Source organism: Anser brachyrhynchus (genome assembly GCF_964034855.1).
Source record: "Anser brachyrhynchus genome assembly, chromosome: 4".
Lineage (NCBI taxonomy): Eukaryota > Metazoa > Chordata > Aves > Anseriformes > Anatidae > Anser > Anser brachyrhynchus.
The window spans coordinates 74,670,961-74,690,777 of record NC_137698.1 but is presented as its reverse complement, the minus strand read 5'-3'; the positions used below and the strand labels follow the sequence as shown (position 1 = coordinate 74,690,777).

At 37.0% G+C, this 19,817-nt stretch overlaps 1 long non-coding RNA gene across 1 annotated transcript; it reads right to left on the bottom strand.

The window, feature by feature from the left end:
* Nucleotides 1-487: 487 nt before the first annotated feature.
* Nucleotides 488-19,373, bottom strand: LOC308194311. Its single transcript, XR_013950430.1, has 3 exons — nucleotides 19,062-19,373; nucleotides 18,422-18,518; nucleotides 488-2,311 (listed from the first exon to the last, which is right to left on the bottom strand). It is a non-coding gene; the product is annotated as an uncharacterized lncRNA (long non-coding RNA).
* Between the last annotated feature and the right edge of the window lie 444 nt (nucleotides 19,374-19,817).

The window sequence follows — 19,817 nt, the reverse complement described above, 5'->3', positions numbered from 1 at the left end:
TACTGTTTAATCAAAATAAATTATCATGATTGTCCACACTAAAAACCTCCCGGTCTTCAATTGCCATTTCATATGCAAATCTGCAGTAAGAGCTTTTTGTAAATATTCAGTCCACAGTAGCAAGGGATTTAAAAGGTGTAGCAAAGGAAAAAAAAATCAAGTGCCTTTTTAATCAGAAACCTCCTTATTGAGGAAGAGCTAAAACCATATCTATTTTACTATTATCAGCTAAAGGCACAAAAGGAAACCTCCTTATTGACGAAGAGCTAAAACCATATCTATTTTACTATTATCAGCTGAAGGCACAAAAGCTAGGTGATAATTGACCAGATGAGTCTCTTGAAATTATCTTGAATCATGTCTTCTGCTTTTCATCCACTTTAATAATTTCAACAATTTGATCAAACATTATTCCCCATCTAGCATTCCTCACATTGTCAATGTATTATTACACTCTTCATACAGACTTAATTGAGTCCTGGTTATTAATTAATAAAGTTTTAATTATTAATTGCTATCTTATTGATAAAATCATTATGAGAGGGCATGGCCTTTTCACCACTAATAGGAGAAAATACAATGGTAGATTTTTATACATTTCTTCACTATCTTGGTGGCCATTTTCTTCTGTATATAATGCATTCATTAAAAGATAGTCATATTAATTTAGTATTATTCCAACAGCATGACAACACTACAATAATACAAAATTGTTGATGTATCCATCAGTGTAAGGGTATATAGGTAAAAATTAAAAAGGTTTCTTATATCTTAATGATGTCAACATCAAATTTATTTGGTACTTTCTGTGTGAATAGGTGTTATCTAATTTTATATAAAAACTTTTTAATAAAATCTATCTATCACTTTTCACAGACCTTTCACAATTTCTTTGTTCATGGAAATTTTCTTCTGGAGGGGAGTAATAAAATCTCATTTCCATAACAGCAGAACACCTGCCCGTCCCACTGGAAATCGGCTGAAACTACACATTCCTATCACCTCCACAAATTACTGAGCGAGTCCTTGTTTGCTTGTTACAATTTCAGGTTCTGCAAAAGTGTTGTCATCAGAGAGGAAGCTCAGAAGAGCTGAGCTCCATAGTGGAATCAGTGAATATAGCTCTGTTTTCTATTACTGAAAGGCCATTCTGGATGATCTAATGGCCTTCTCTGGCCTTAGTTCTCTGGCCTTCTACAACAGGCTTTCACAGAAGGCAGCTATGTGGCAGAATTTTATAAGCCAGACATTCAAAAATACTAAGAATCCATGAAAATTGTAGGATATAGTTGTGTCTGACCAGATATGACAGCTTGGAAAGCAGTGCACCAGAGTAGTTACAGTAAGTCCTCGTGATCTTATTAATTTGGTGCAAAATATATCAAGGGGAAGCCAAGAGTTTTTAGGAAAGGGCTATAGAGCAACTTCGTTTACCAGTTGTTTTGCCTACGTATTTATCACTACAACAGCTCAATGTGCATACACGTTTCACTGTGCACTAATTATGACAGCAGAAAAATACAACAGGCCAACTTGTTGGCTCTTGACAGCAGTGATGTTCAGAAGACAAATAAATTTGAATATGACATATCAACCAAAAATAAGAAGGTGGAAACAATTTTTTTTAAAGAAAACTTTATCATTGTTCCAAAAACTACATTTCTTTAAAAAATAAATAAATACATTGATAATAGACCAATTCTGAAATCTTTAAGTGAAAGATCAATTTAAATGATCATACGAGAATAGAAGTGATGTAGAAGGTCAAGAAAATGAAATTAAAATCTAAGGCAGCTGCCAAATTATTAATTTAGCTTTATCTCTACACAAAGCAGCAAAAGAAAAAAATATGAGCAACTTTCTTATTGAAGAAGATGTAGTCAACTCATTTTCTAGGGAGATAATAAGAAAAAAAAGAATACTGAAATGGATTCATTGATAACATGCATTTAATGACTAAGATATTTATTTCTGATGTTGATGTAAAAATTTCTTATTACAACAGATATACCAGTCTAATCTCTGAAGAAATGAAAATTCTGAGATCTTTTTGCAGCTGATGTCATTTTTGTTAGTTTTGCATGTATTGAACAATTTCTTTTATCTTTCATGTGCATTACTTGAAGTTTTTCTTCAGTGTCATGGGAGACCAAGCAGTCTGTATGGGCAGCAGGCTTATCCTGACTCTATTCAGATCAGTAATGGGAAACCTCTATGATGTTGAGATGATGGCTAAAAATTTTCATTTAGCAGCCATTGTTTCCAGTTGTCAAACTGTACATGGGGTGGGAGATGAAGGAAATGATTCACCCTGGAATTATGGAAAGGAAGACCTTCTTGGTGATAAATATTGACAGCTTAATTTCTCATTCTATGGAAGACTTTTTTTTCCTCAGTGTTCTTTGCTATTAATCCTTCCTTAAATCTCCCTCTCTCATGTTCAGGAACAGAAATATGACTGTTTTCTCATGGTAGCTCATCTCTGATATTGCACAGAACCAACAGAGATGCGTTTAAATTTAAGCTTGGAATTGTGTTTGAGAGACAAAATATTAATAGGATACTCAGGCCAAAGGGAATGCAAACAACTATGCCCATCAAGTATTCCTTTATTGTAGTCACATCTAATATTTCCCTAGAGCCAAAGCCAAGCCCATGAGAGCAAGGTTAGGACAAGAGAAGGTAAGGCAGGGGGAACCGACAATTAGCCAGGTACCACGCTAAATTGTCTGGAGAAACTGGGGAATATACAAACTTGTATTTTCTTGCGGCAGCTATGTGTGCACTCTCTTTACATTTCAGAAATTTGCCTTGCACCTCCAGGATAAAGATATGTCTTAAGGGATTCTACCCCGAAGACAAAACCCTCTCCTTCATACTAATGTAGCATGATTACATTGACCTATGTCACAGACTGTTAAGTTTACTGAGAACATCTGCTAAACATGCTAAGAAGTAGTCACAAACATTGAATGAGTTATTGTATGGTCTTTGCAAGAAGTGGCATACTGTCTGAATAAAATCTGTAGACATCTTTCATAAGTAGTACATAATCTTTTAATCTACTTACATATAGTAGTACATCTTTATTAGGGACAAGAATTTGATTGGATATAGATCATTTAGCTGGAGGCAGTAAGGACTCTTTCACAGGAAGCAAATATTTGTTCTTTTCCAGTCTTATTCTGTGGGTCTTTAGCACTGGAATTGCACTCTTGTATTAATTTAGGAGATAACTGAAAGTGTGATTAATAAGATTCATTACCCTTAAGCACTAGATTAGTTGTTATCACTAATAAATAATCTAAAAAGAAAAAAAAAACTCAAAAAATTTGTCCAGTTCTATATCCATCCTCTTTCCTTAAATGAAAATTTTATTAGTGTAATTGAAGATAGCATAAAGCACATGATAAAAGACAGTTCTAAATATACAAATTTGGTCATTTTACAAGCTTGGTTTGACTTTAAAATGCCCACCAGAACATTGCAATTGCAAGCACAAATTGCAGCCCTTATAATTTAAAATATGAATCACACTGATGGAGCTGAGTAACTCAGCAGTGCAGGCTGAGTGTATTTGAGCTTTTGGGAGCAGTTACATTATGGCTGGAGTCATGATATTGCTTCTTCCCCACCCTTTTGGAGAGTAGGAGTGAAAAAGATGTCTGTAATATATCAGGTGCTATTTTCATACCTATTATTTTAGGTAAAAAATACTCTCAGCATCTGATGATGAGACATTCTCTGGCTTCCAAAAACATGAGAAGCATCCATCTATGACAAACCTAAAAGAGGCAACAAATCTCTGTAGCATATGCCACTAGAAGGGTTGTTTTTTTTTTTTTTGGTAAAAGTTTAATTTGCTCATGGAAAAAGAAATGGAGCTGTCCTTCTCTTCCACCAGAGAACGCTTCGATTCTCTGCTCACCAGAAAGATAAACACTCTCAATTTTATTGCTTTGTGTATGGAATCATGTTATTCCTTAATTGCCATATTTCTTTCTTTCTTTCTTTTTTTTTCCATCATTTCTATGCTAATCATCCCTCTCCATATCTCTTCATAGCCTTTTGTTTTCTAATTAATTTCTTCTTTATATAATGCATCAATATCAATCTCTTTTCTTCCCTCAGTGACCTGTTCCCAGAGGGTCGTTCAGCAGGAATAATAAACTCAGGTCAGTTTTCATTAAGAGGCCCCAAAACTTTTGCTCAGGATGGCTCAGCCGGCAAGGAAAACACAGCGTTAGTATTCTGCATGGACAAGCACTTGAGAGACCTTTTTGAAAAATCATTACAGAAGCAGCACAGGTAACGGCAAAGCAAAACAAAGTAAATAAGTAGGAAAAAGAATAATTAAAAGGTATTTGCCAGAAAGATTGAGATGTCCAATGGCTCCATTTTTTCTTAAGAATTATGTGTAATAGAGACTTGTACTCAGATGTCTCCTCTAATTCACACATGCCTTCACCATAAACTTTGGAGGATCTGAGTTTTGTTTTCTCCTACCATAAATTAGAACAATAAATTGGGGCTATTAGTACTATACTGTTTTTCAGGAAATGACGAGGATAACTGCTTTAAAAATCATTATGTGTTCCACATCTACAACAGCAGAAACCTAATAAGTTCTGAAAAGAAAATGAAGCCCAAAGCTGTGGATTCTGCCCGGAAAACCTAAGTTTATGAAGATAAAGTTTGGAAATCTTTGGAAATCCAAGAACTGAGTCATAAACTGTTCCTTTAAGACACAGAAAATGTATATGCGTATGTATTTTTAAAGGAATGATGAGTTCCCCAATTTTATCAGTTACAGCGTCCTCATTTATAATGGCAACTAATATATGTGGCAGCCTATGTTTAACAGGAAGGTTTCAGGTGAAAAACAGGTTTCATATGTGATAAAATTGTACAGCTGTTGATGTATTATTGTTGGCACTGGTTTCTGATACAGGCACCTAAGGTGAAAAATGAAATGCAGTTTCAAAGACGTGAATAAATTCTAGTTGTGAATTATTCCATTTAGCTGCACAGAGGAAATAGCCATGTAAAGAGGGTGTTTTTTGAAACTCCTTCTCACTGGTTTTGTTGCAACAAATAAACAAACAAACAAATAAATAAATAAATGCATATTTGTCATATGAACAAGTTCTGCAAATGTTCCATGCCTCCACTTTTAATTAAACAATTCTCCAATTAAATTTTGATTGGATTTCTTCAGGTAAAATAAAAGAAAAAATGTTGAGCTCCAAAATGTGATTTATTTGAGACTTTTTTTTATCTTTTTGCAGTTACGGACACTGTTCAGAGGAATTATTCATCTGGTCTTCTGGTTATAAATCTTTTAAACTAGCAAGGTCAAGCAAAAAAATCCTTCCCTTTCTGTATTAGAAAATAACTCACACTTTTTCCTCCCTGACACCACTCAATGTGACACCAAATTTTTAAAGCATAAAGAACGTATTTGCACAAATAACTAAACACAGAAACTAAGTTATAGAAAAATAGAGGAGCTTTAAGAAGTAAGAGATTTTTATTCTCCAGCAATTCTGGCATTTGCAGTTTGGGCTAGTAGCTGTTCAGTTTCTATTAGTCTAATGCTACTTCAGAGAGAAAAACTGCAAGACCTGATACTGTGAGCCCCTAAGTACCCAGAAGTGATACCAGCAGGAATATAATACATTCAGCAGCGGAGGACGCTCAACTTGTCGAAAGTTCAGGGACAGCAGTACTTTAGCCTACGGCTTTATAAAAGGAGAGAGAAATAACAGAAGTGTAAAAAATCAAATTAAACAAAGAGTAACCCTTGGCTGAGTGCTTGCAAATGCATGAGTATGAAAAGTAAGTAGGATGCAATGAGTACACGCATACACACACACCACACACACACAAAATTGACCAAAAGACATGAGAAGCACTGAGGTGTGTACAGATGAACTCAGGGGTGTACTGGTGGACAGCCACACAACCCACGCCTGGCTTTTCACAGAAATGCATCAGCTATACTCAGTGAAGGGGTATGAGCCACTCTTCTCTTTGTCCTGTGCTGGATTAGCCTAATTTTACTCAGATCTTTATTGTATGAATTACCTGTCATAGCTAGATTTTGTGCATTTGATGTCTGGAGCTGCAATCTGAGCCCACCTGAGAATAAATCTGACTCTTTGCACAGATTAAATGTGGATGACCAACAACTGGGAGCTCAGTGTCTCTCTGTGCAGTGAAGAGCAGGATCCAAAGTCTGTTGTCTGAGCTGCATGGAAGTAACACAGGATGGATAGATCTATAGAGCTAAATAGTCTTATAATAGGGTGGTTTCAGGGATAGAGCTACTAGGTGCCAAGGTATTAAAGCCACGAGAGGGCACTTGCTGGTAAAAAGCTGGTTGGCAAGGGTTAAATTTGCCATGGAGCTTGACAACTAAATGCACTTCACACAGATTCCTGGAAAGACAGCAAAAAGGATCTTCTGCAGTGCAAAATACAGCTGGCTCTTGTTTCATGGATGGGACTTGTAGGAGCCAGTGGAATACAAGGAAAAAATGAGGAGATATGTGTCTTTTTAACAAACATGCAAGTGGTTTAGCAAACCAATCTTTCCATATGTCAAACACTATAATAAAACTTTATTCTCTGGAAGAAATCTTTAGCCTCTTCTTCTTCCCAGAGAGACAAAACCAACAGTTACAAAATTTACAAAAGGAAATACACTTCAATTCCCTGGAGCAGTGCAAAGTTACACCTACACACTCTAAAAACTCAAGGAAAGGATATAAAATAAAATTTCTTTTATGAAAAGGAATAGAAATGAACATATTCAGAGAGCAGGTATATTCAGTATCAGTCTTTGTAGGAAATTTCCAAGAAACAGAGCAGTGATATTAATAAACCAATGCAGAACCAAACATTTGAATACATAAGAATGAACATGATACTTCAACAAAATATAGAGACAAAGATGAAACACAATATTTAGTCACAAAAATCTTATTGTATAACTATATATGGGGTAAGATTTATACCATCCACAGGCTCATAACTGTTTCTTTTCATTCATAAAATTTAGAATGCAATGTATCTCCAATTTCAATTATTGGCATTTTCTATGCTGCGCCAAATTGAAATGCAAACTGTTCTATTTATTTCCAAATATCATTTTTTTTTCTGAAAACTTATTTCACATTACTTATCACTAAAAATAAAAACCCTAAGTAATTTAATTTATACAGGAATTAATGGCTGGAGCAACTCACTGATAATATTAACTGACACACCCATGAAGTAAATTGAGAATTTTCTTACCCTATCATGCTATAAAATATGTTCTGTCACTTTACATTGAGAATTTGAAACATTTTCAAATGTCTCAAAGCTGTCCTCACTGATATATCTTCTCAAAGAATTAAATCTGAATTGAATTCTGAACTTGGATTAGGTTGGATCAGTTCTCTTGATGCTTTTATGTACAGCTCCTTGAGAGCAGCAGGAGGATGGGGGGGATGGGACACATCCCTCTTTTAACTCATGTTGCCACTGTAAATTACCAATTTTCTCTTTACTGCAGTAACAAATATTAGTGATAGTGCTTCATTCCTTTGAAGAAATACCTTTGCACTCAGCACAAGTAGGGCTTCTGACAAAAAACACCTGAAGATTTTTAAGGCAAAAAAATGATCCTTTTGTTCTGTCCCCCTTTTTTTTTGCACACTGGATTATTACTGTTGCCAAGTTTTTGTCTACCAGTTCCTTCTGATTGGGCTTCTGAGGTTTAAGAGTAATGAATTGTCCAGGTAAAGTCATTCTTAATATATTTTCATCAACATTTCTGCTGGAGATAATCCAGATACAAGTGATCAATATGTCAGAATTGTTGTACACATCTTATGATTTTCATATTATTATTTTTTTTAATTTTATTTTGATTTTTTTAAGCTTTCACCACTCTCTCTACCTCCTCTTTGCTAAGGAGGTAGCATGGTATGACTGTTAAAAAAATAAATCAAGATTTTCAGCAAATAGTACACATGCATAAGAGGTGCTAATATAAGGCCCACAGCCTTCTGTGAAGAATTTAGGAATGTCACATCCTGCAAGCATTGACTTTAGCTTTTGGAAAACATGTGAATCTGACAACAGTGAAAGTACAGCCAGGTCAGTATATACTGAGAAATTATCAGCTACAGTATCGTATGTGTGTACTTTCTGGAAAAAGAAAGCTGTTGCTGTCTGCCGCCAAGGTCTGTCAGGTAGTTTTGTAGAGATTAATGATATTAGCAACCGTATCTGGAGGGTGGCAGGTGGGGGAGTTGTTTTTTCTTGTTTGCTTGTTTTCCCTCCCATTTCCTTCACAAATGTTTATTTAGGCTTGTACCATCCTACTCAAACCCTACAAACTGCTGTACTTGTGCTGTGCCCTTGTTTGTACTCTTGCCTCTCTTCAGGATTTTGGAGAGCAGCTATTCTGAAGGCACAGAGGATTAAAAATACTTTCATTCCATAATCCCAATGTCAGATATCTGAAAGTTAGTTTGTGTTTACTAGCGTGGCAATCAGTCTGTTGGAATTTCATCCCCTTGACTCTTTCCTCTCTGACAGCAATGAATAAGTTTGATTGAAGTTGATTGACAGAGTACGATTATTGTCAGGTCAATACCAACATATATCTGCTTGGGCATCTTCCTCAGAAGTCTGTTCTTTTACCTGAATTTCTGCATAACAAAGACGTTCCATAAAAATGTTTGCTGTGACATTCAAAGTTGTAAAGAAAGCACCATTTATGTTTGAAGTCTTTGAATTTAAAATGAAAGGTCATTTGCTGAATTTGAATCCAATACTGGACGAAAATGCTGCAATCTGTTCTGGTGTTATAAAACAACCCAAGTACACAAAGACTAGGCCTTCTGCAAGTCCCTGTGGCTTTCTGAGCAGCCTATCCACTGGAACATATGACTTTTTCACTTCCCTGTAACATTGATACGAATACAACAGGGTATGTTTTGTTTTGTTTTGTTTTCTCCAAACAGATTTTCCTTGATTGGCAGGTATATATGCCAAACGATTATGAATCACTTGAACCTCTGGATGACAGGTACAACGTATATAATGCTGAAGAAGTAGAGATATCAGTAGTTTTTATGTTATGTTGAATGCTTTTTTGTTACTTGCTTTCTGAGGTCTGGTCTTTGTGTCCATTGTCCTTGTGTACGGCATTGCTGCAGTCACAACTTTTGCTAGGTATTTTCTTCAGTTGTAGAATCATGGTGGTTCACCAGAACTTCCTGTTTCCTAATACTAAACAGCACAGATTTTATCTATTCCTTTTCACAGTTAGCCTCATTCAGAGCAAGCCCAGCTTGTTGAAAGTATCTCAGAATTCATCATGCTCATTTTTATTTCTGTCATAAACCAACACATCTTCTGCATGGCAAAGGATGCCAAGCAACCCTGGCACCATCTGAGATTTCTTTTTCAGAATTTTTCTGTTGCTAGAGTGATGCTGACAGGGAGCCAGCTGAAACATTACCTTCCAAATATAATGATGAATACAGTTAATGCTTAGATTCTTTCATGAAAGAGCCAGAGAGGAGAAAGGCCAAGAGGACTTTCAAAGTATATAAATTTGAGAATATTTGGCTTATGGTAGACAAGCTAATACAAGAAGCTTGGTTGTGTGCTTTTTATTGTTGTTTTTCTTTTGTTTTGTTTTGTGTGTTTTTGTTTTTGATTTTGTTTCTCTCCTCTGTATATGTGTGTAAATTTTCCACTGAGTTTTGGGATATTCATTGCTTGTGAGGCCTTAAGTATTTTTAGATAATCTGGCAAATACCTCTCATACCTTCCATTCTCTTTACTTCTTTTTACCTTCTCTAGCAAGAGAATTCACAGGTTGTAGACTGCTGTAAGAACTGCTGATGTCACAAGTTGGTACTCTCTTGGCAACTCTTCTATTCCTGTTAAGACATGTGGCTACATCTCTTCAGTAATTTGTCTTTTTGCTAGTGATGCATCCTCAGCCTTGTTTCGATGACCACCCAGTGTGAAGCATCAGTCTTTGTATTGTATTTTTCCAAGGACTGTATTTTTCTCCATTTCATCTGTAGACTTCACACATTCCATGTTACATCTCATATAGCTACTCATTTACCATTACAAATATCCATTATCGGACTGAATAGAACTTATTAGTGAAGTTATAATGACCATTTTTGGTTAAGAATTTCATCATTTGAGGTTCATGCTGGTTCTTTCTGTTGTAGTAAGAATAAGGAATCACTTTTCTAACGCGAATACATTTTTTTTTTTTTTATTCCAAGAGACTGGCTTGTTGCTGAACAATGTTCTGTCTTTTGATATAAACTGTATCCTCTTCTGCTAAATAAAGTTGTCAGTTGTAATTCCAGTTTTACTACATCTTCCACAGATTTTCCATCTCCCTGCCCTAATGAAATTTTTTTGGTCTTTCAATTCTCAGTGTTGTAAATTCAATAGTACTATTTCCTTATTTGTGTCTTCATTCTTTATTCAATTAATATTGTCTGTGATTATCTCCCTTCTACAAATAAAGAAGTCATATAATTACTTTTTTTTAATTATTATTATTATTTTTTTTGTGCTGGAGCTTTGACAAGAGTGAGATCTATATGTAATTGTAACTGCAGTAATCACTGTGTTCCGTTTTGGGCCCCTCTCTACAAGAAGGACATTGAGTTGTTCAATATAGTGAAAAGCAGCAAAGCTGGCAAAGAGCATACAAAATAAGACACGTGAGGAGTGGCTGAGGGAACTGGGGTTGATTGGTCTGCAGAAAAGGAGGCTGAGGGGAGTCCTCTTTGCTGTCTACAGCTATCTGAAAGGAGGTTCTAGCAAGGTGGGTATGGGTCTCTTTTTTCAGGTGACAAGTGATAGGACACAAGAAAATGGTCTCAAATTGTGCCAGAGCAGGTTTAGATTGGATGTTAGGAAGAATTTCTTCACAGAGAGGGTGGTCAAGCATTGGAATGGACTACCCAAGGAAGTGGTGGCATTGCCATCTCCAGAGGTATTTAAGAGATGTGTTGATGTTGTGCTTGGGTACATGGTTTAGTGATGGGACTTGGTATGTCAAGTTGGTGTTAGATTTGGTGGTCTTAAGGGTCTTTTCCAACCTACGTAATTCTGTGATTATCATTACAAGAACCAATCTTGGCAAACAGCAGAATCTACTATTGTTGGACTGATCACTCCCAAAGCAGAAACCTTCCTCTATCAGACATGTCTGGATCCAGCAAGATCCCATGTCTGAAATATTACAATTAAAATTCTCCAGCAGCCATTTCTGATCTCTGTTCCATTACTGAAATAACCTTTTTCTCAATCCTATTTTTTGTTTCTCTTGCTTTATATTCTCATGTTTCTGGTTGCTCTTAAGAGTCTTTTTTTTTTTTTTTTTTTTCCCTCCAATATTTCTTTTCCTCCTTATTTTTTTCATGGTAGGAAAATATCAGTAAATTTCCAAAAATTATCTTGAGATTAAAAGTAACCAATTCTTTCTGGTACTCTTCATACTACATACTCTTACAGGAACCAGTGATTTAATTGATTGTAAAGATATTAGGCCATTAGGTAGCACAGGGAACACCCTGGAAACCTATAGAAGCACATATGTCACTTGAGTAACTATAAAGACAAAACCTGCCACTGATTTCAGATGACTGGTTTCCTTCCTGTGTCCTCCACTAATATTTAACCACATCCATATCTACCTTAGTTTCCTAAATTACCCTGCATCACAGCCTCTGTTTGTTTATTTATACATTTACTGTCTGCAAAGGATATAATTTCATGAAGTACCTAAATGATTCCTTTTCCTCTACTGGTGGCTTCACTCAGTGACAACTAAAGAGAAAAACTGGCAGAAATTCAGGGAGAAACACAAACACTTTGGATGGTTTTGGCTGGAGAGCTGAAAATGCTGAAATCAAACCTAAAGTTACAGTCTAACTAAAAGTCTACTCTGACCTCTAAGTTTATCGTATAATTTTAGATTATTTATATAATTCATATCAGATAATTTTCTATTTTAAAATTTAAAAAGCATGGTTCAGTCAATATATCAAATAAGTATTATGAATCTATAGTAATATATTCACTTTAACATAATCTCAAGACAGATTTACTTATTTTTCTTCTTATAATCAGACATATACTTCTTTATATCCTATGTAATATGTGATATGTCAGTAAAAATAAAGATATGTCCAAGATATACTGCCTTCTGCCTTAAATAACATATTGTTACATACTGTATTTTATTAATGTGAGGTTTCATAGTTTTTATCGCATGCTTGCAGAAGCGAGAAAGTTTTCTTTTTTTTTTCTTCTCCTTAAGTCCCTTCCCTTCCCTTCCCTTCCCTTCCCTTCCCTTCCCTTCCCTTCCCTTCCCTTCCCTTCCCTTCCCTTCCCTTCCCTTCCCTTCCCTTCCCTTCCCTTCCCTTCCCTTCCCTTCCCTTCCCTTCCCTTCCCTTCCCTTCCCTTCCCTTCCCTTCCCTTCCCTTCCCTTCCCTTCCCTTCACTTCCCTTCCCTTCCCTTCCCTTCCCTTCCCTTCTCTTCCTATTCACTTCCTATTCCCTTTCCACCTTCAGATTATTAATTTTTTTTTTGGTTCTTGATCTTGAGTATCTCAGTATTAATGTGGAAAATCACCCCTTTTTCTTCCAAATGCTTTTGAGTATCCCTGTCCTTTTACACAATGTGGCAAGTTCCCCATCGGCAAATATACCCAATAATGGCCACCTGCATAGGGAGTTGTTACTTTCTCTTTTTCTTCTATTTTATTCTTTTCCCCCCAGTTTTCCATGTATTCATTCTCTACATGTAAAGCCCAAATGCTCTGTATGCAGAACACAGCGTGTTAGGTTCACAGTCATGTACTACACCAAAAATATTTGGATTGAATCCCCATTTTGCTGCCTGTAATTTAGGGGTTTCCTAACAGGATCTCACTTCAACACTCTAATTAGAAATGGCCTGGAAAAATAAAGCTCTCCAGGGCTAATCGTAAGATAGCTTGTTCTGCTGCTGATAATGCTATAATTCACCTACCCCTTTGATGCTTGTAAAATGTTAACCTGTCACGCTTGTTAATTTTTTTTTAATTATTTTTAATGTACTATAAAATTATATCTTCCTCAATATTTTATGCTTTTATTTATATTTTATGGCAGCAAATAATGCTTTTAAAGCATTACAGGAAGCAGATTTCTATTTACCTGGCAGGGAAGTGTGCTGCACGTGCTGTAACAACCACAAAGTGTTTCAGAGAAAAGAGGTGCAAAGTTTGTTAAGTTCAAAGATGGCATAGGTAGCATCCAGGACCTGATTCATCAGCTCTTTTTACTCTTGGTGCTGACGTCTCAGATTGTGTAAGACTAGCATAAAAGCTCATCATGGCTTGTTAACAGAAATGTGCAGCCTTATTTTATTCACCTCCCCCCAGCTCTCATCTATGTGTCTAACACTCAGAACAGGCTCTGGAAGTGGGAGCCTAAATATCATTACAAAACTGACTCCCAGATGCTGCTGTAAAGACTGTGATGAAAAACTGTACTGAATGGAAACAAAGGGTCCAAGCTGGAGTTATCAAGCTCATTAATTATATATTATTTTTTTCTGAAATCATTTTAAGCATTATGCAGCTCTGAGTTGATATCCCTATGCACTGTGCTTTTACAGTGCATTATGTGACCACCGCCTGATTTTCTTTTGGGCTTCAGGCTGTGACAGTATAATTTTAATTGTGGGATAATCAGTGTTGACTTGAGATAACTATGCCTTACTTGAAAACCTGTAAAAGAGGAAAAGTAATAATTTGTATTTTATCTGTTCATTTTATGACATTCCAAGTGGAATAATGTCACAGTTATATACTGATACTTTGGTATTTTTCCCATCTATCTATTTTTGTCATCAACAAATGGCCGAAAATGAATAGTTTTCACCCTTTTGTAATTTTGAGGAAAAAGAATTCTTGTTTGAAATGCATTTTTTCACTTAAAAAAAAAAAGTGAAATTCGAAATCAAAATTTTAACAGAAAAATAAGCATCGTTTCCTATAATGATTTAGATATCCCATTGCTTATTATAATGATTTAAACATCTCACCAAGGTGATCAACATCAGTGCGGGTGCATTCTGCAGTGGGGTGGGGGATTCTGGGCAGCAAGCTGGCTGTACTTGCTAGCAGAACTCGTTTAGCTAGCTGTTTAATGCTAACATAAAACAGAGCTAGTTTAGAGCTGTTTAATGTCTTTATCAAGGACATAGACAGTGGGACTGAATGCCCCCTCAGCAATTTTGCAGAAGACACAAAGCTGGGTGGTGTGGCTGATGCACCAGAAGGAAGGGATGCCATCCAAAGGAACCTGGACAAGCTTAAGAAGTGGGCCTATGTGAACCGAATGAGGTTCAACAAGTCCGAGTGCAAGGTGCTGCACCTGGGTCAGGAAAATCCCAAATACGAATACAGACTGGGTGGAGAACTCATTGAGAGCAGCCCTGAGGAGAAGGACTTGGGGATTCTGGTGGACGAAAAGCTTGAAAGGAGCCGGCAGTGTGTAGTTGCAGCCCAGAAGACCAACTGCATCCTGGGCTGCATCAACAGAGACCAGCAGGAGAGGGAAGTGATTTGTCCCCCTCTGCTCTGCCCTTGTGAGGCCCCACTTGGAGATCTGCATCCAGGTCTAGGGCACCAGCACAAGAAAGACATGGACCTGTTAGAGTGGGTCCAGAGGAGGGCCGCAAACATGCTCAGAGGGTGGAGCACTTCTCCTATGAAGAAAGACTGAGAGAGCTGGGGATACCTGGAAAAGGGAAGGCTCTGGGAAAAGAGAAGCCTTTTTGTGGCCTTTCAGTACTTAAAGGGGGCTTATAAAAAAGATAGAGAACAACCTTTTACATAGGCAGATAGGACAAGGGAAAACAGTTTTAAACTAAAAGTGGAGAGTTTTAGATTAGACGTTAGGAGGAAATTCTTTACTATGATAGTGGCGAGGCACTGAACGGGTTGCCCAGAGAAGCTGTGGATGCCTCATCCCTGGAGGTGTTCAAGATCGGGTTGGATGGGGCTTTGAGGAACCTGATGCAGTGAGTAGCATCCCTGCTCATGGCAGGGGGTTGGAACTAGATGATCTTTAAGGTCCCTTCCAACCCTAGCCATTCTATGATTCTATAATTCATAAAAAATTTAAACTGACAAGTTTGTGAATAATTGGAATACAAAAACAAACTCCAAAGCAACATAAGACATTTCTCAGACTGAATCAGACTTCTTTGTAAAAGATCTTGTGTAAATACATTTATTCTCCTCAATGACATTGACAAAAAGATGTTTGAAATCAAAAAGAAGGTTTACAAATCAGGGCAAGGCACTATTTTTATCACCTCATTTACACTAAGGATTGTATATAGTGTGTATCTGGTTTGAAACTGCAACCATAAACTAATGCAATGATTGCCTCTCATACCGTATCATCCCAGCAGACACTTACAACAGTTTGCAAAATCTAAGCAACACATGGTTTAGAACCACCTTTTAATAGAATTTGGATGATTTACTTCCATTCATCTGTATCTGGACTTAAAGGATCCAGCATACAGTATGGTAGAAAAATATTTAAAACAAAAAAGCATTCATTGGGGATAAAATGGTATCACACAATGGCAAGACTAGATATTGAATTAATTTAAAAATTCAGGATACTATAAATCAGACTCTAGATGTAAGCATTTTTCTTTCATAAATACCATGCACAGAGAAAGGAAAAGTTCATGCTTAAACACAGTTGTACTGCTGCAGGAGCTGGCAAAACCGATGAGTTAAATCCTGCAAGTTACATGAGGACACTGAATTTGCCACTGTAAGAGCTGGCTAACTTTAGGAACAGAGCTGTTGCCATTAGCAACAGGCCAGTCATTTATAGAGGGAGTGATGTTTATCACTCAGCGTTGCTCTGAATTTTTGGTGCTTTGCTCAGAGAAAAGAAAAAAAAAAAAAAGATGCTGCTATGTTTATTTTGTATTAGCTCTGCTCTTGCACTGGTTGGGAACTAATTTACTGTCTAGTGCAAAGTACAGTTTGCATAGAGCCCCACAGCTGTATTTGCTAGTGAAAGTATTTACTTTGCTAGTGTTCTACTTCAGAGCTTGCGGAGAAGGAGGGGGGAAGTTTACTTTGATACTGCACTGCTATGCACAGACTTTTATACTCTTTTATTCCCATAAAGTCTCAGAAAGCCGTTTCTCAAGCCCTAAAAAATGGAAAATTTTAAGTGAATTATATTACATTTTCCTTTCTCTGATTTACTCTGACAATATATACTCTTTTTCCTACTTCTTTCATTGTGTTGTGATGTTTGCCCTAGTTCCCTCAGCATAGCTCTCTTCTCTCAGTACACCATCCATTTCATCTTTCACCTGCCTCTAGCATTTGAAGGATTCTGGCTACATCCCCATCTGTTTCATCCTGGACACTGACTTTCTGGATTTGCTAGAGCAAGTGTAACATTATCTTCTCTCTCCCACCATTGTATCATCCCCCCTGTATAATCAAAATCATCTTGATCTTTGGGCCTGTACTTTTATGGGCATTATTATCCCCATATTATCTCCACATAAAATTTTTGATGGTTCTCAACCAGTTTCTCAGCAGTTCCTGTCTTGATTATTACAGTATTTTCTCTCATAGATTACCTTCTAACATAGATCTGTCCACTGAGACAACTGGAACAGCTAAGATAATGAAATTGAATCTGAGATGGAGATACAAACAGAATTTGTTGTGTTTACTTTAGTAAAATAGAAGTTTTTTTTTTTCTGTAAATCTTGTTTTACAGATTCTCAAACTGTAAAAAATGCACAATGAAGTTAAATGACAATGTTTGAACGGAAAGGAATAAAACTATCCATAACTGCATTCAGTTTGAAACAAAAAGGCTTCTAGTCACTGAAGCTATGAGGTTCCAGAAAATTCCCACAGCAGAATTACTTGATTTTAAAATGTAAATATTTTAAAGGGAAGGTTCATGTACTTAATAACAAGATTATGTAAAAATATTATTGGTGATTGGGCACACAGACACAGAATGTTTGTTTCAGGATATTCACTGCAGAATGATTTCTCTCCAGTAATGTCTGTAGGATATTCTCATGCTTGAAGATTAATCTGAGTATGAGCCTCTTGTACATTGCTTAGCAGAAAAGGACCTGGGGGTGCTGGTTGACAGTTGGCTGAATATGAGCCAGCGGTGTGCCCAGGAGGCCAAGAAGGCCAACAACATCGTAGCCTGCATCATAAATAGTGTGGCCAGCAGGACCAGAGAAGTGATTGGCCCCTCATACATGGCACAGGTGTGATTACACCTTGAATACTGTGTTCAGTTTTGGGCCCCTCTCTACAAGAAGGACATTGAGTTGCTTGAGTGTGTGAAGAAAACAGCAACAAAGATGGTGAAGGAACTAGAAAACAAGACGTGAGGAACAGCTGAGGGAATTGGAGTTGTGTATTCTGGAGGAGAGGAGGCTGAGAGGAGACCTCATCACTCTCTACAATAACCTGAAAGGAAGTTCTAGCAAGGTGGGCATTGGCCTCTTTTCTCAGGTGGCAAGTGATAGGACACTAGGAAATGGTCTCAAGTTGCGCCAGAAGAGGTTTAGATTGGACATTAGGAAGAATTTCTTCACAGAGAGAGTGGTTGAGTACTGGAATGGGCTTCCCAGGGAAGTGGTGGCATTGCCATCCCCAGAGGTATTTAAGAGATGTGTGGATGTTGTGCTTGGGTACATGGTTTAGTGATAGGACTCAGTATGTCAGGCTGGTGGTTAGATTTGGTGATCTTGACCCTTTTTTTCCAACCTAAATGACTCTAAAAAAAACAACATGACTCTACATTGTTCCCTTGCCATGTGCTTGTATGTCCTACAACTCAGTCCTACAAAAAAAGTCAAGTGCATATCTACTCATACAAGAAAATTTAAACACAATTCTTTGTATAACTGGGATGTGAAATTCCTCAGTGTATATAGTCCAGAAGAAATGGATGATAGTAATAGCACTGGTAAGCCTTTAGGGAAGTAGAAGAGATAGTGGGCAGTGTTAATGCAGACAGAACATGTAAGATCTGGAATGTAACAATTATAAAACATCGCTCTCAGCTTTTTTGGTTATTTTTACATGGTATATTGCCCAAACAGGAAGAAAACTCCACTCAGGGATGCACAGTACAAAAGTAGAGTAAGAATAACCCCAATTTTCATTTTCTTTGAAAGTGGGGAAGGAAAATGGGAAAGGAACACAGCAGACAGAAATACCATTATAATAGTATATCATAACAGATCATAACAGATGTGAAGTCTAATTGTCATAGCTGTGCAACAAAAATAATGAGCTTACCACTGTAACTGAGAAATACCTGCATATTAGACCAACAAGGACAGTGACTGTAGTGCATCAAAGAACTTCTGAAGGTCTTCATAAGATTTACAGAATACTGTATAAGAAAAAACATGATATTCAGTAGGAAAGGACACACAAACTAGAAAATGCTCAGATATGTCATTAAAAAAAAAGAAAAAAAGCACGAAGCAGGAACTATACAAATGAGGATACTATATTCTAGAATTTGCATGCATGTTGATTGTGCAGGTAGAATAATTAGCCACTTATAAACTGTGTGATAGCAGATGAAAATCATTAGAAGAGGCATGATACTTTGCATAATGGAGTGATTATATACATATAAAAACAAGAGTCATGGCTTGGATTATTTAGCTTCAAGCTGATAGATAGTTTATCCTATTCTATTCTGTTTGACCAGTGATGCACAATGGCTACATTTGTAACAGAAAATTAAACATCCTTGGATCTGTTCTCTGTTTATTCTGACCACTAGTCACCATACGCCCCATGTCTATGGTAGTGAACCCTTTGGATTTCAAAACAAGGTGGCTGCATCCCAAGTGCCTGTCAAAAGTGATCTCTGGCCCTTTCTAATGCCCAAACTGTGCTGGAAATCATTTAGAAGAATACTCACTGGCCAGTATCGTACTGGTGCTAGGACAACAGCTGACACCATTTTGCGGAGGATGACATCTTCTAGAGGAAGACATCTTTGTCACTTCATGAGGTCATGTGTAAATATGTGCAGAAAAGTGTTTGGGAGAGATGATGATCAGTGGAAGGCTGCTGTAGTCAGGTCCATCTGGTTCCCTCAGCCTGAGAAGCAAAAAAGAGAGCCACTAAGAGAGGGTTGAGTAATCTGCTCTGCTAGCAACAGTCTCCCTTGCTTGTTATCATTCCTGGAAACCTTTTAGCCAGGCAGGGCTGTGGATAGACTGACCATGCATGTGATCAGACAGTCTAAGCATGTACAAGTAATCTGAGTCTCTGCATCTTCTGTAGATGAGAAGATGGGTACTGCCATGCTTTGATATCTGATAAGAGTGTATGGTTCTTCCCAGTCACTGGGAGAAGGCTCGGGGACTGCTTGGACAAGAAGAGTGGGATAAAATTGGTTCTTTGTAGAATGTACTTTTTGTAAGTTTGTAGAAGGATTTGTAGAATCCTTTCCAAATTGATATTTCTTGCAGTGCTGAAGATGACAGTCTACATGGTGATAACCAAATCAAAAGTTGTACCAGTACCTCTAGAACTGAAAGTGTATAAGACTAACAGTCTGAACTGAGTTTTGGTCCATCAAATCCAATGAAAATTTCAGAAAAAAAAATCAGTAGTTAATATTAATTATTATGGTGTACATGTATAAAGACACAACTCCTCTTCCTCCTAA